Below are 14,741 nucleotides of genomic sequence, written 5' to 3'. Positions count from 1 at the left end.
AAAAAAAAAAAAAATCTTTAAAAAAAAAAAAAAAAAAAAAAAAAAAAAGAAACCATGCAAGAGCAAGAGAGTGGAATGAAATAGCCAAAATATTCAAAGAAAAAACACCAAATTAGAATTCTGCATCTAGTGAGATTCTTCTTCAAAATGAAGGAGAAGATAGACTTTCTCAGACAAATAAATAATGAGTAAGTTTATCGCTAGCAGATTTGCCCTTCAGGAAATGTTAGAAGTTCTTCAGGCAGAGGAAATTATATAGGTCAGAAACCTGGGTCTACAAAAATAAAGAGCAAACATCAGGGAAGAAATAAAGGGAAAATAAAATCTTTTATTTTTTTATTCTTAATTGATTTAGGAGAAAGGAATAGACTCTCTTGAACAATGTTCATGGGACAGAAAAAAAAAGCAAAACTTTTTTTCTTAAAGATCAGCATATCTGGGGCAACTGGGTGGTGCAGTCAGTTGAGTGTCTGGCTCTTGATTTCGGCTCCAGGTCACGATCTCAGGGTGGCGAGATCAAGCCCCATATTGGGCTCCTCACTCAGCGGGAGTCTGTTTAAGTTTCCCTCTCCCTCTGCCCCTCCTCCCACCTCTCTCTTTCAAAATAAGTAAACAAATCTTTAAAAAATTAGCATATCAAGACCTAACACAGAGCTCTGGAATCGTCCTTTGCAACCAACTGGTTCAAAGGTTGGCAAACTGAGGCTAAGGTGACAAATCTGGACGGCTGCCTGTTTTTGTATGGTCTGCGGGCTGAGGCTAGTTTTTACATTTTTAGAAGGTTGCAAAAAGTTAAAAGAAGAAGAATACTTTATGGCACATGAAACCTGTACAAAAATCAAATTCCCGTGTCCATAAATAAAGTTTTTTAAATAAACACTTGTGTTTACTTATCGTCTGTGCTGCTTTGGCACTACAACAGCAGAGTTGAGGAGCTGCAAGAGAGACCATATGGCCCACCAAGCTCAAAGTATTTACTATTTGATCCTTTTCATAAAAAAATTTTCCTGTTCCCTGAACAAGCCCAACCATTTAATTTTTCAGAGGATGAACCCAAAGTCTGAGAGATCAAATTATATTCTAACCTCATCTTGCTGGTTAGTAATAGGGCCAGCATGAAAACGTAGGTCTTCAGGTTCCAAATGTCTTTCCTCCTACGTGAGAGGACTTATATTTTATTAGTATGAGATCTAAGATCGTAGCGTCTAATACTACTGACGGTAGAGACTGCAGAAGCAACTCTTGTTATTCTCTGATTTCACATGATAAAGATTGTATCACTGCCAGGGAAGAAGTAGGAGTGACACAGAAGCTTTGCCAATTTTTATACACAAGAAGGGGATGACTAAGAAATAAAGAGGAGGGCGTGTTCCCAGGGGACCCAAGAAGAAAGGCACTCCCATTGGCTTTTTTTTTTTTTTTAAAGAACGTCAGTTATATTCCTTGAGATATTGTTTTCTTTCTTCATCTTTTTTTTTTTTTTTAAGAACAGGTAAAGTCAGTATCTTTTTACCCCAAAACTAGGCATTTACATATCAGGTGCCTCTCTTCTATGACTCCATACTATGCCTACATTTGGAGCAGCAGTAATATGCTTTTCCTCTTCTGGAGAGAGCAAGATTTAACAAACAAACAAAAAGATCTATTCAGGAAGCTCATCAGGCAGAAGTAATATAGGTCAAAGAAATAACAACTGAATAGGTTTCTGAGGGTTTCTTACACTTTTACTTGTACTTGATGGAAGACAAAAACAGTACAATTAGCATGTACCACTTCCTACAAAGAGGGTCTACCCTGTTACCAACAACCCTCAAGGACTAGAAAAGCCAGCTAACATTTGAAAAAGGAGAGCTCCCAAGGCAATGAGGACATGTGAGACCAAGATCCCCCCCACCAAAAGAAAAGGGAAGTGCAGAGGTGGGCCAGACATTCCACGCAACTATTCTGTAAACATCTAGTCAAATTCAGCATCTATTCAGGAAAATACTCTCAGCCAATTTTAAACATAAAGGAACTGGCTTAGCCTAATAAAGGGTGTTTATGAAATATAGCAACCATAATATTTAATAGTCACACTTTGAAAACTTTCCCACTGAGATTAGGAATGAGACAAGGCTACCTGCTATGACCACTTCTATTCTCTGTTACAGTAGAGGTCTAAGCCAGGGCAACAGGCAAGAAAAAGAAATAAAAGAAAAGGAAGACTGCAAAGGAAGAAGGTAGTTTGATTGTGTACATGGAAATTCCATAATAATCAACATAGAACAATTTGAATTAATAAGTGAATTTAGGAAAGTCACTGGACTCAATGTCAATAAACAAAAATCAACTGTACTTCTGTATACCCACAGACTACCAGCCAGAAAATATGTTTAAAAATGCTATCATTTATAATAACATCGACTGACTTCAAATACTAGGAATATATCTGAAGAAAGATGTGCCATACCTTCACCACATGGAGAGATAAAAAACACTAACAGAGACGAAAGATTTTAAAAAATGAAGGAATACACCATATTAATGAATTGAGAGTCAATATTTTAAAGACATTAGTTTACTCCTAAATTGAGCTAGCGATTTAATGCAGTCCCAATCAAAATTCCATCAAAGGAGGATTTTAAAATTTATACAGTAATGCAAATGTCTAAGAATAACCAAGCTATTCTTAAGTAAGAACAAAACTGGACATACGCTATCGGATATGGACTTATTATTAAGCTATATTAAGACAGTGTGGTATCAGAATAAGAATGCCAAATAGAACAGTAGAAGGGGCTAGAAAGCAGATAGAGATCTACATATAAGTGATCACCTGACTTAGAATGAAAGTGACATTTCAGAGCTGTGGAAGAGACTTTTCAGTAAGTAGTATAGGAGGTTAATTGGATATACATAAGGAAAACAAAATAAATATGGATCTCTTTTTTATGTCATAGGTAAAAAATCAACCACAGGTGGATCTTTTACCTACAGATAAAAGGCAAAACATAGGGAAAATAAATCAAAATGGGAAAATAACTTCATGATCTTAGGGTAGGCAAACATGTCCTCAGCAGTCACAGAAAACAATAACCATTAAGGAAGAGTTTAACAAGTTGAATTACACTTAGAGCAAGATCGCCTATTCATCAAAGAGAGTCAAAAGGCAAGCCACAGCATACTAAAAGATATTTTAAATACATATAACTGGGGAAAATACTTTTATGCAGATTTGTTTAAAAAAACACTCCCACAAATAAGAAAAAGACAATCCAATTTAAAAATAAGCAATAAAGTTGAACAGAGACTACTAAAGATTAAATGAAAGTGACCCGCAAAATATTAGAAAGACACAACATCATTAGTCACCACAGCACATTGAAACCACAATGAGACACCACTACACACCCACCGTAAGGTCTAAAATTAAAAAGTTTGACAATCCCAAGTGTTGACAAGTATGTCGAGAAACTGAAGCACTCATAAACTGATAGCAGGAGTATAAACTGGTACAACCACTTAGGAAAACTCTTTGTAAGGACTTACTAAGTTGGACATACATACCCCATGTCTCAGTAATCCAGTGTTAGGTGTATACCGAACAGAAATGCATTTGGATGTACACCGAAAAATACACACAAAAAGCTTAGAGCAGCGTTATTCATAGTAGCCCTAAACAGGAAATGTCCCAAATGCCCATCAACAAACAGCAGGTGAATAAACAATCTGTAAAACATTACAAAGTGCACTGCTGTATAGCAACAAAAACAAACTCCACTCAACATGGAGGACTCTCAAACAATGTGCGTAAGAAGCCACAAAAAGGGTGTATATACATGTATTATATAGTTCCATATATATTTGGAATCTTTCCAATAAATTGGAACACCATGGTATTAGAGATCAGATTAGTAGTTACCACTGGGGAAAGAGAGGGTGTAGTTACTAGGAGGGTACATGAGGCAGTTTCCAAGGGAATGGTAATATTCTATCTCTTGATCTGGGAGTGATCATATGGATGAGTTTACTATTTGAAAATTTTTTGAGCAACAACTGTGAATGTCTTATCCTCTAAAATTGTATGTTTAAAAAAGAATAGTGCAGGTATTCTGGGAGAAGGATACAGTGTCTCTTGTTCTCAAGGTGGCACCTGAACCATCTCAGGTACGGCAATGCAAAAAGTGAGAGAACTGCAGGGCTGTAGGGATGGTGGAGGAGCCCGAGGTCATGACTGCCACCGCTGTACACACTCACCCCGGCATCTGTGCAGCAGCTGTCAATCAGAAGTGGTAATCCCTGAATGAGAAAGCTGGTATAGAAGTGAAGCAAGAATAGAAACACACAATGGAGGGAATGTTTCACATTACCCAAAGTTTTATTTTGGATAATGACATTTTCCAATTCTTATATAAAATATCTCAGAATTCTCAAACAGTGCCTGAAATACTCTGCATTCATTCTACTGTCCAGCAAATGAAACCGAAAGTCCTTCATCCAGGTTAGAAGACTGAAGCAGTTACTGTTTCTCATTGCCCAGTATATTTTTTGCTCTCAAATTTGCTTCTTTGGATAGGGAAGGATGGGCCCATGAACTGTCCTGGCCAGAGTATTCTGTATCGCTGGACATACTGATTGGATCAACTTAGACAGTCAGGACCAATCAGGGTCCTTCCCCGAGACTGAGATAAGGACACTGGAAGAAAGAAGACCCCTCCTGTGTGAGGGATAGTGTGCAAAGGATATGAGGAGAGGGAAATTGGTGATCATCTTCTTTTTCTCTAGGGTCACCATAGGAGGAAGTCAAGACAATGAGGAATCAAGTTAAGAATGCTGGACAGGTATCAAGTTAAGAATGCTGGATCCAGCCATGCCTGAATTCCCAAATGTAGGAGTCACATAAATTCCTTTTCTTGAGTTGGTTTAAATTTTGCTTTAATTCAGTTCTTTTAGTTTTCTTTCTATATGCCAGAAAACCCTGAATATCCATTTTCACCCCCCACCACAATATATATGTGGCATTCAAGTCCCTAATAGACTGGATCCAATTTCAATTTGTAGTCTTGTCAATCACTGTCCATCTTCCTATGACCAACAGCATATCTAAATCTCAACTCCAGGAAACTTAACCCCAACCAAGAATTCCCATTAAGCAAAGTTCAGCTTAAGCCAATCTACTTCCAAATACACACTTAATAGCCAACAGGTAATTCCTGTTATGGATAATTAGAAAATACAAGAAACTAGGGCTTAGACACAGATTTTGTACAGTGGGGGAGGGAGGTTGTAAGGCAGATGGCAGGCAGGGGAAGCGGTTTTTGCCGAGAAGCTTTTGAAAGCTACAGGAAGCCAAAGAAATGAAAACCTGGAATTGACAACATATGCTTTGGCACGAAGCTAAATACCCTACGCATGGGGGTGAGACATCTGAGAACTTCCTAATCAGTTCTGCCAAGCAAGTTAAGTAAGGTTTATCCCAGATTCATCCACTTTACCCTTGAACCACAGAGAGATCTGGGAGTCAGCGGTCAAGCTCTCAGTCAGAAAGTCTAAATGGCATTGAATGTCTGGACAGACAGCCTGACACCATGCAGGGAAATACCCACTTATTTGCATGGGAATCGTGCACTAACACTAATCAAGCAAAACCACTTATGAGCATTTCAGCAGAGGAGTGATCTCCCGGAATATAGCAAGAAACAGAAATTCACTGTGGCACGACCTCTATTACCAGCAAAGGGTGAGGAAAATGTCACTTACAATCTCCTTTTTTTCTCTTTTCACTTTTGGTAAACATAAATATTTATTAAACAGTTTTGCTTACTGCCTAGATTTCCCCTGTCCCTGTTTCCCCTTAAATTTTCAGCTCACCAACATGGACTTCTCCTGCCTGAAAGGTTTTTAAGGACCTGATTCTCAGCAGGGGGATAGTCTTTGCACACTTGCTCAGCTCTGTCCTTTTACTTACGCTGAAATGCCTCAAGTACATCCTTGCCGCCTCTGTCCCCTGCCCCCATCTCTGCAGGCCCCAAAACCATTGGTTATCAATGCCCAATTCATCCACCCAGTGTCTTCAATGAAATCTCCCAGTAATCCCTCCCCCATCCCATTTATATATGCCTGTCTTACCACATTCTGTGTCTCTTTTCTTCCCCCACAGAACTTTAAACTTCTCGAAAACAGAAACCATACCTGATTAATCATCATCTAGCAAAGGGTGTTCAGTACTGGTAGGCACTTACTGCCAATGAGGACAAGCCAGGCAAAAACCATGGAAGAACAGCAGAGACCTTAGACAAACTGTGCCCTGGGGTAAGAACCCCACCCCATTCCCCACCCCAACTAAGAGCTGCCTAAACCAGAGATTTCCAGGAACAATCCCTCTTTCAGTAATGCCCTCGGAGCAGTCACAATTTCTCAGCCCTATTCTGCATTTGGGGAGAATGCAAATCAATAGTGTTGAGTTACTTTGCCCAATATCACAGACCCCAGGGTTGCAGCAGAAGCCAGCCAGCAGCCAAGCCCCTAAACTATCTCCCATTCTATCTGCCTTCCCCCCAAAAAAAAAAAATTAAATATAATCAATAAATTTATTTTTTGTGAATGCATCCTTTCTATTTTGACCAGCTGCTGAATCAGTCTTTGTCTTAGGATGTATGGTCAGCAAAATGATATAATGGCATCTTCCTGCTTGGTTTGGAATCTGAACACAGTAGCACTTACATAGCAGCTTAAGGAAAAAATACATCGGACATTTTTTCAAGTTGTTGTCTTTCTTTTAGAGAGGTCACAAACATGAAAAACAAAGCCAGCTCAAACAAGTGTTCAGCTTGGGACTGGGCAATGTGCATCTATATAGTATTTTTCTAATTGAAATTAGTTGCTAATGATTAAAAATGAACAACAACAAAAACAGGGCTTTCTGAGCAGCACATACCCTTTGCTTTAACACAATCCTCACCTGTCCCTACTGCCTTCCCAGCCCTGGGGTTCAGGGTCACACACCATTCCTCATCATACACAGGCGGCTTGTTTTGCTTTTAGAAAAAAAGGAAAGTGTTGTTTGGTACCCCTGTTTCTATCAAAAATGGGTCAGAGGGCCCCAGGTTTCCAGAAAAATGGGCTCTTAACTATGAAAGCGAACAATTGCTTTACTCACCAATTATCAACACCTCCACCTGCAAAGCTTGCTGCTATCCTTCTCTACACCTATGAAATTTCCACCTATTTCTCAAAGCCTGTCTCTACCAGGTCTGATTATATAATGTTGTTATCTATTTGCTACTTAATCTGACTTTTAAAATCCCATCTATTTTTTCCTAAACTGTCATTTAACATCCATCATTGTTACTTTTCTATTTATTTTTAATATCTCTCCAAGATAACTGACGTGATCTCAAAGGTAGGGTCTCTGTCTATCCCTTGCTTTGCGATGTATCAGAGAGACTCGGGACTATGTGGTCAGGTAAAATTTGAGTTTAAATCTCTTAGTTTCTCTCTACTCAATAACTATCTGACATAGGGCACGTGGCTGAACCTCTTCTTCAGCCTCAGTCTTCTCATCTATGAAATGGGAATAATAACACCTAATTCGTGTTAAGAGGCTGTGATCTACAAAAAGCTTTATAAGTGCTGAGTATTATCAGTCTGCTGCTGCATTACAGATCCATAGCTTTGCAGGCCTGACAACTTTTTCTTTAGGAAACCAACAAGTGCTTTCTCAAGCGTTGACTATGCCTCGTGCTGGGTGCAGGATAAAATCATGGTTAAAAAAAAGCAAAAAACAGACCACAGCCAGTGGGAGAGACAAATATTAGTGTGTAATTACAAACAAGGACGAGGGCCTCAGTATATCAACAATCCAGGTGATCTAGCCAGGCAAAAATCAAGTAAACAATAAGAACGGGTGTAATAACCATTTGCACCTTGCATCTACACCTGTACCAGCCCATGCACCCGCACCCAGACCGGTCTATGCATCTCTACCCATACTCGTTCATCCTCCCTCCCACATTCACCCACCCAGAGCTGCCACCCTACAAGTCAATAACCGCAAACATTCACCAAACTCCAACCATGCCAAACACTGTAAGAGATACCAAGGGCAGAGAGGGAAAGTACCACTCGGTCTTGCTTCGAGTGTGGCTCACGATCTGACACAAGAGACAGCCAGGCAGCAGCACTCCCTCATTTTCACGTCTCTTCCTGCTGGGGATTAATGGCCTTTAGGCTCAAGAAAACAAACACATCCTTGCCTACTGCAAAGGCAGATCTTAACCACTCCGTCCTCTCCACCTAGTGTCTGGCCCGCTTGTTTTCCGTGAGCCTTCTCAAATCCACTCCTAGAACTATGGAGCAGGATTCTCCAAGGAACTTGGGAGTGCCTCAGATGCTAGGCTGATATAAGCAAGTCCTCAGGAACAAAAGAAGGGGGAACCATTACCCTGAAATACTTACATCCCAGCAGACTCACTTTGGAAGAGGTCATCTAGAGGACATGACCACCAGGTGACCCAGGAGCTGGACCTGGGCACTCAGAGGCTCCTCCCCCCCTCCCCCCCCCCCCCCCCCCCGTTTGGAATGTCCCCTCTGCCCACCACTCCCACAATGGGAGCCATCTGCAAGGACGCAGCCCAGGGAGAATAAGGGTTGTTGAGCTCCCTCTGGACTGAATACATACCTGAAGCCCATTAAGGCCACTATAAAAACCTAAAGGTTCTGGCAGTATGGAGATCTGTTTAGCTTGCCGCTGCTCAAGACAAAGCTCCTATGTAAATTTCCTTGCCAATTAAACCCGCATCTACCAATCAGGAGTGACCTGCTTCCTAGGTCTCCTTGCCCTTCTGTACCCAGCTGGGTTTCAGATTACACTCAGGAAACTCCCAGGGCTGCAGACCAACAATTCCTAATCAAAATTATTACAAAATAGGCAATTGGTGTGACAGGGTCCCACCTCCTGGCACCACCGTGCCGCCTCCGTGCGGCACACGATGCTGAGTTCTTTTTTCCTCCCAGCCACTCATACTCCAGGGGCATTTTGTTTTTCCTAATTTACAGATGAGGAAATTGAGGTTCAGAAACATAATCAACAGTTTTAAATTGCCTTTTGTATTACTTTAAGAGCCACCAGTGTCAGTTCTCTGTCTGGGCTCAGGGCTGGCCTGGTGTCACGCAGCGCAGGACAGATGCCTTGGGTACTTGTCAGGGCGGCCATGGCTAGTTCCCGTTCATGCAGCGCTCCTCCGAGAGGGCTTTGCTTGACGTGTGCAACCCCCCAGGCAAGAGTAGAGTCAACACCAGGGAAGAAGAGAACTCCACCATGCAAAAACTTAAAGGTGACTTTTTCCTTTTATGGTTTTACTAAGAATTGACATAACCCAAGACAGCGGGTCTCCACAACCCATTTGGACAGCCTGGTTACTTGAACATCGACTTTGTTCCTATTCAAACATTTACACGTTTTTTTAAGTCTCCATCCATAAAAACGGGGATTGCCTGCACCCTATGTTTCTAACACCTAGGTAGAAGGATTAATTCTCTAGTCACAAAGTAGCCACACAAGGATGATCAAAAGTTGCAACTGGGGTATTTCAGCCAGCTGGGATCTCCTGCCCATCAAATGCATTCACTCGTCATCCATAGAGGGAAATAATGAAGAACACTCCTGGGTGTCAGGAAGAAAGCAGCCTGAGTCTGATTTCTGGTGCGGCCACTGATCAGTTTTGCAGGCTATGCAGGTTAATGTTTTCTCAAATGTCTTAGGTCCCCATTTTGTGGTTCTAATGAGCATTGTTCTACCTTTTGGACAGGGTTGGGGGTTAGAGTCTAGGCCATTTCTTCCTTGACCTTCTGCTTTGGTAGTTGGGATAATTAATAGTGAATTTACACACACACACACACCCTTTTGGGAATGTACATGTGGTAGAATGTGTATTGCCTCTTATAGGTCTCAGGAAGGCAAGAGTGAAGCATACATAAGCTTGTAACATTTCAAGCAGGTACTCTGAACTGTTATTTAAGATAACTCATAAGGTTTAATGCTCATTTTAACTGCCTACTTGTAAGCACTTTTGCTTTACTTGCAGTTCGAAGAACTGGGTTTCATGACTGAATATTACTCTTACTATAGACTTAAATGGTTCCAAATTCTGGATGATTGTCTCTTTTTTTCTTGACTACTTCAGAAAGTTTTTCCCCACAGATAAAACTAATATCGATTCAGCCAATGCTTACTGAGGTCCTACTGGCAGGTGCATTGTGGGGTAGACCCCCAGCCACCCATGTTTGAAAAAGTCCACTTCAAACAACTAGCATCATCGTCAAATGTCAAAACAACAAATATGTTAGTTTATTAACTAAATCTCAAAGTTTCATTTATCTTTTGAGGAAACAGAGGCCCAGAGGGTAAAGGCCACATGAGGTGGAGAAATTAAACCCAGAACTCAGGTATTCACCACCCCCCACACACACATCCAACCCTACACACAGCCTATGTCCTTTCTCCTTTCTGATGCTTTAATCCCTAAATCTTAAGGGATTTTACCAACCCAAAGTGAAAACCTTCATTTTTTCAAAGAAAACGGAGAAACTACTCTCTTTGAAAATAAGGACCACTAACAAAAATTTAAATCTGAGCTACCAAAACCATCCAGTAAACGAGCAATAATTTCCCAAACCTTTAACACGTTGAAGTTCCATTTACAAGATTTGAAAATTTGGAAGGCTTGGGGAGAGAAGTATAAAAATACAATGAGTAACGTGATCGAATAAAATATGGAAAAATATACAGTACGCAGAAATGTCAACTGTAGTTCACCTTCCATGGGAGAAATACAAACGATCTTTTTTCTTTGTATTTTTCCAAACTTTTCCCAATGGTTATATATTACTTTGGTAATTGAGGAAAAAAAAGTAAAACTGGTTTTTGAAATGTTACCTCCAAATCACTCAACATGAAGGTTTATTTTGTAATTCCACTTCTCTCCATACAGCAGGATACTGTGTGTGTAGTAATTATTTATATCATGCCATATGTTACGATGAAGATGAAATTCAGTAAATATAGTCCTTCCAGCTGGCACTAAAAATGAAGAGGTTAAATGCTTTCCTAGGTTCAAAGCCCTATGAATTAAGATAAGCTAACTGTGAAGCTAAAGGAAACATTTATTGAAATCTCTGAGAGCATCCCTTTTGAAAAACGTTGATGTGACACATAGCTCCTTACTCATGCCACCCTGATGTTTAACCCCTGGCACAAAACAGAATGTTCAGCCATTCCTGGCAAAGTCTTAGGAGTTCAGGGGATAAAATGCATGGGAGAATATCAGAGAAATAAACAGAATGATCCTACTTTCACATAAAATTCTGTCCCTGTGGACAAAAAGACATCCAAAATTACTGGCAAATTTCATTGTCCTCAATATCCTTTAAAAAATGTTTTTCTTTCTCAAGAATGTTTGCTCATTTAAAAAAAATCTACATTGGTTACCTTATTCAATGAGTCATAAAGAAATAGATAAACAAATAAGGACCGTCTCATTTAAAGAGACTTTTCTGCCACAAAAGCACTGCTGTAATGTTTCACTTTATAAGACAAATTCATTGTTTGAAGTAAAGCTAGCATTGTTTTACTGAAACTCTGAGCAAAATAAATGCAGTGAGTGTTAATTCAAGTCTCTTAAATGAGGCAGGGAAGTAAAGTTAACCAAGGTGATGACTACGGAAAAGGAAATTCTAGTGGCTACCTGTTTACCAAGATACCCCACAACAGCTGACATTTCTACAATCTACAGAAGCTTTCAGGAAAGAATGAGTTATGGGGGGGTATATATTATACCCCAACATTTATGTATCTAAGATCACCAGACTTATGCAACAATTTGGCTTGACAGTAGTATCAGAGAACTCAGAAAGAACTTATTATCTTGGGTTTGGCTGTTAAGCATGCAAGCTTTCACTTACTGACATGCACCTCCAAAGAGCATCAAATTTCCCTCAGTCCTCTGCTCACTTTCTTTCACAGAGCAGTCTCACCCATTGCAGAATTAATAAATAATACTAAAGAATATAAAGAATGTACAACTCACAGAAAGTTTCTCCAACCCCCAGTTCCCATTCCATATAATTACCCATCTGCCTGTGAAAATTGATCTACAGAAGTCTTGCTGGGAACATATGAAGCTAACCCTACAAACCAGTCCCCTTTCAAACAGTTTTGGACAGAACACACACAAACTTGTGTCTCAGTCTGTAACTCCCTACAGACACTTAGAAGCCTGGTTCTTACTCTTCCATCTCTCATCCCCCTCTGGTGAGAAAAGGGTCCAGTGTTGGGTTTTGCCTAATATTGCCTATTTTTGCAGTTTTACGTTGGGGCTCCTAAAAGGTATTGATTAGAAACTACCTGCAATCCAGCTTCTAACCATTGATAAATGGTGAGGGAACAATCCCAAGCCAACGAGCCCCAAAATATCTTCAATTTGTAACACAGAAATACCACTCCTCTCATCAACAAATAACATTCCAACTTCATCAAATTAAAAAAAAATAAAGTAAAATACAACAGCTTTCATTCTGAACAAAATTAAATTTTCTGGGTCGCTTTTTTTCTGTCTCACCCGGCCACGTTTACAGCCTGACAGTGACGGTAAATACGGTCTCTTCACGCAGCCAGTTTAGTTGTCGCCTCTGAGAGCGAGTATCTTACCGGTCCCTTTCCTGCAGCAGTTCCCAAAGAACAGACCTCCCACCCACCCTGCCCTCCACACCTCACCACTCGCTTTCTTTTCCTCCAAACCGCAAAAGGACAAGCTTCTACAGGGAAAAAGTTAATGAACGTCTGCTTCTGGGGTAAAGGTGCCCCACCTGCGATCACAGAATCGAAGACTGAAGTACCTAAGAAGAGCACGTACCCTCTGCTCGCCGGACCCACTCAGTGCGCGCTTCACACCCAAAACCCAGGAACATGATTTATATGCAGACCTGCACCCATCCCACACAAGTCCGCACGCCAGCTTGCCTAACCACTTATGTAAGCTCGTGCCTCTACAGTCCCAAACTGCACACACACACACACACACACACACCCCGACACCTGTCACGCATCTGAAATGGACAGCATCCACACTCAGGAGATGAAATGAAATCAACATATATGAATTGGGGGGTGGGGGGCTACCGTTTTAAAACATCTTTTCCCCCATTTGTTTCCTGCCCGTTTTTGTCACAACTACAATTACCTTAGCAACCAAGGAATTGCACTGACTCCCCCTCCGGCTTCTCAATTTCTCCTAAAGCCAAGCTTGCGCCAGGTTCATGGTAAAGCTAGAGAAGCCCAGGGAACGAGGGACCCGCAGCCTCTGTGGGGCGGAGGGGACGTCCAAGGCGGTCTCCCCGCTGCTCTCCAGCGACCCGCCTCGTCTTTGCGACTTGCCGCGGTGGGGAGCGCGGGGCTCAGCGAGCGCAGAGCGAAGCCCGGGGCCGGCGAGGAGGCGCGGCGAGTCGCATGGTGCCTGGGCGCGGGGCGCTCGGGGTCTCCGGCGCTCGCCCCTCGCCCACCCCAGGCCACCGGGGTCCGCGGAGGTCGGTCCGCCCCCTGGGCGCCCGCGGGTTCCCGCAGCTGGGGGAAGCCGCAGCCGGGCGGAGCTCTCGCCGCGAGCAGGGCCGGGCGCAGGAGCCCCAACTCGCGAAGCCGCTCAGGCTCCGCCGCTCGCGAACCGCCGCAGCGGCGCCCGCTGTCGGGTATGGAGCAGAGCTGCAGCCCCGCGCCGCGCGCACCGACGCCAGCACCTGGGCCCCGAGCCGCACGGCGCGAGGCGGGGCCGGGGCGGGGCCGGGGCGGAGGCGGGGAGGGGCCGAAGCACCTGCGCACGTCCCGGGGCGCCGTCGCCGCGCTCACCTGTTCCCAGCGCCGCGGAGGGTGCCGACTGAGATTGTGACCTGCCCGAGGAAGGGAAAGCCTGGAAATTCCGGGCACTTTAGCTGGCAGAATGGCTCAGCGATGCGGAGTCTCCTTATTCAGTCCCGAGAGCTGGCTGGCCGCGTCTGGAAACTTCAGTGGCCTCAGGGTTGTCTAAGGGATTCCAGGTCCGGAGTGGTTTGCCCGGTAGCTTTGACTCGCTGACGTGTGTGGCTGGCGCCCTCTAAATTAAAACGGGCCACCGAGATCGTCAGGGATATTGTTACTAACCTCGTCATTTTTATCGATTCAATATTTACACAGCATGCTGTATTTGGAATGTTGTGATCATGCGTATCTAGAACACCACAGAAGAATTTTTAAGAAAAATTAACTCTGCAAATATTCTTGGGGGAAAAAAGAAGTTGAAGGCAGAAAATGAGAAAGGGTAATTTGAACTGAAGACATCCTTTTGATGTGGGATCTTTGAAATTGGATATTTAGCTAAAAACTCAGGAAGATGCAGGTGAAAACAGAACAAGATTGTTGGTGCTGGATGGTAACCATGGGATTGGTGTGCAATATCAATGAAACCAATATCAAGAATAAATTCAAGATTTATTCTTGAATTGTGTTACCAGGAAAACAAAAACTTGAAGTAAAAGGTTTCTAAGGATGGATGACCTGGACTGTCTTCATCCACCGTGGGTCCAGAGGTTGAAATTTAAAGTCTCCTTCCTAAAATACAGCTCCTTTCCCACCATTCTATACTGATTAATGGATATATTCATTCTTTATCCAATAAACAGCAGTTAGCATCTGCCCTGTGTTAGACCCTCCGCTAAGCACTAGAAATTGATGAAAA

At 42.3% G+C, this 14,741-nt stretch overlaps 1 protein-coding gene across 20 annotated transcripts in view; it reads right to left on the bottom strand.

Moving 5' to 3' along the window:
- Nucleotides 1-14,034, bottom strand: part of RGS6 (regulator of G protein signaling 6) — a 650,515-nt gene extending 636,481 nt beyond the window's left edge. For 17 of the 20 annotated variants that reach the window (XM_019800711.2, XM_019800720.2, XM_019800714.2 and 14 more), the window contains exon 1: nucleotides 13,218-13,646. The gene's annotated coding sequence lies outside the window, so the exon portion shown is untranslated. Of the gene's footprint in view, nucleotides 1-12,843; nucleotides 12,918-13,217; nucleotides 13,647-13,876 lie in introns of those variants that run through there. The other 3 variants (XM_019800705.2, XM_019800707.2, XM_019800704.2) reach the window with 3 other exon arrangements.
- Between the last annotated feature and the right edge of the window lie 707 nt (nucleotides 14,035-14,741).

This window comes from Ailuropoda melanoleuca, chromosome 14 (genome assembly GCF_002007445.2).
Source record: "Ailuropoda melanoleuca isolate Jingjing chromosome 14, ASM200744v2, whole genome shotgun sequence".
Lineage (NCBI taxonomy): Eukaryota > Metazoa > Chordata > Mammalia > Carnivora > Ursidae > Ailuropoda > Ailuropoda melanoleuca.
The sequence above is the reverse complement of the archived record's forward strand: the minus strand, read 5'-3'. Positions and strand labels throughout refer to the sequence as shown.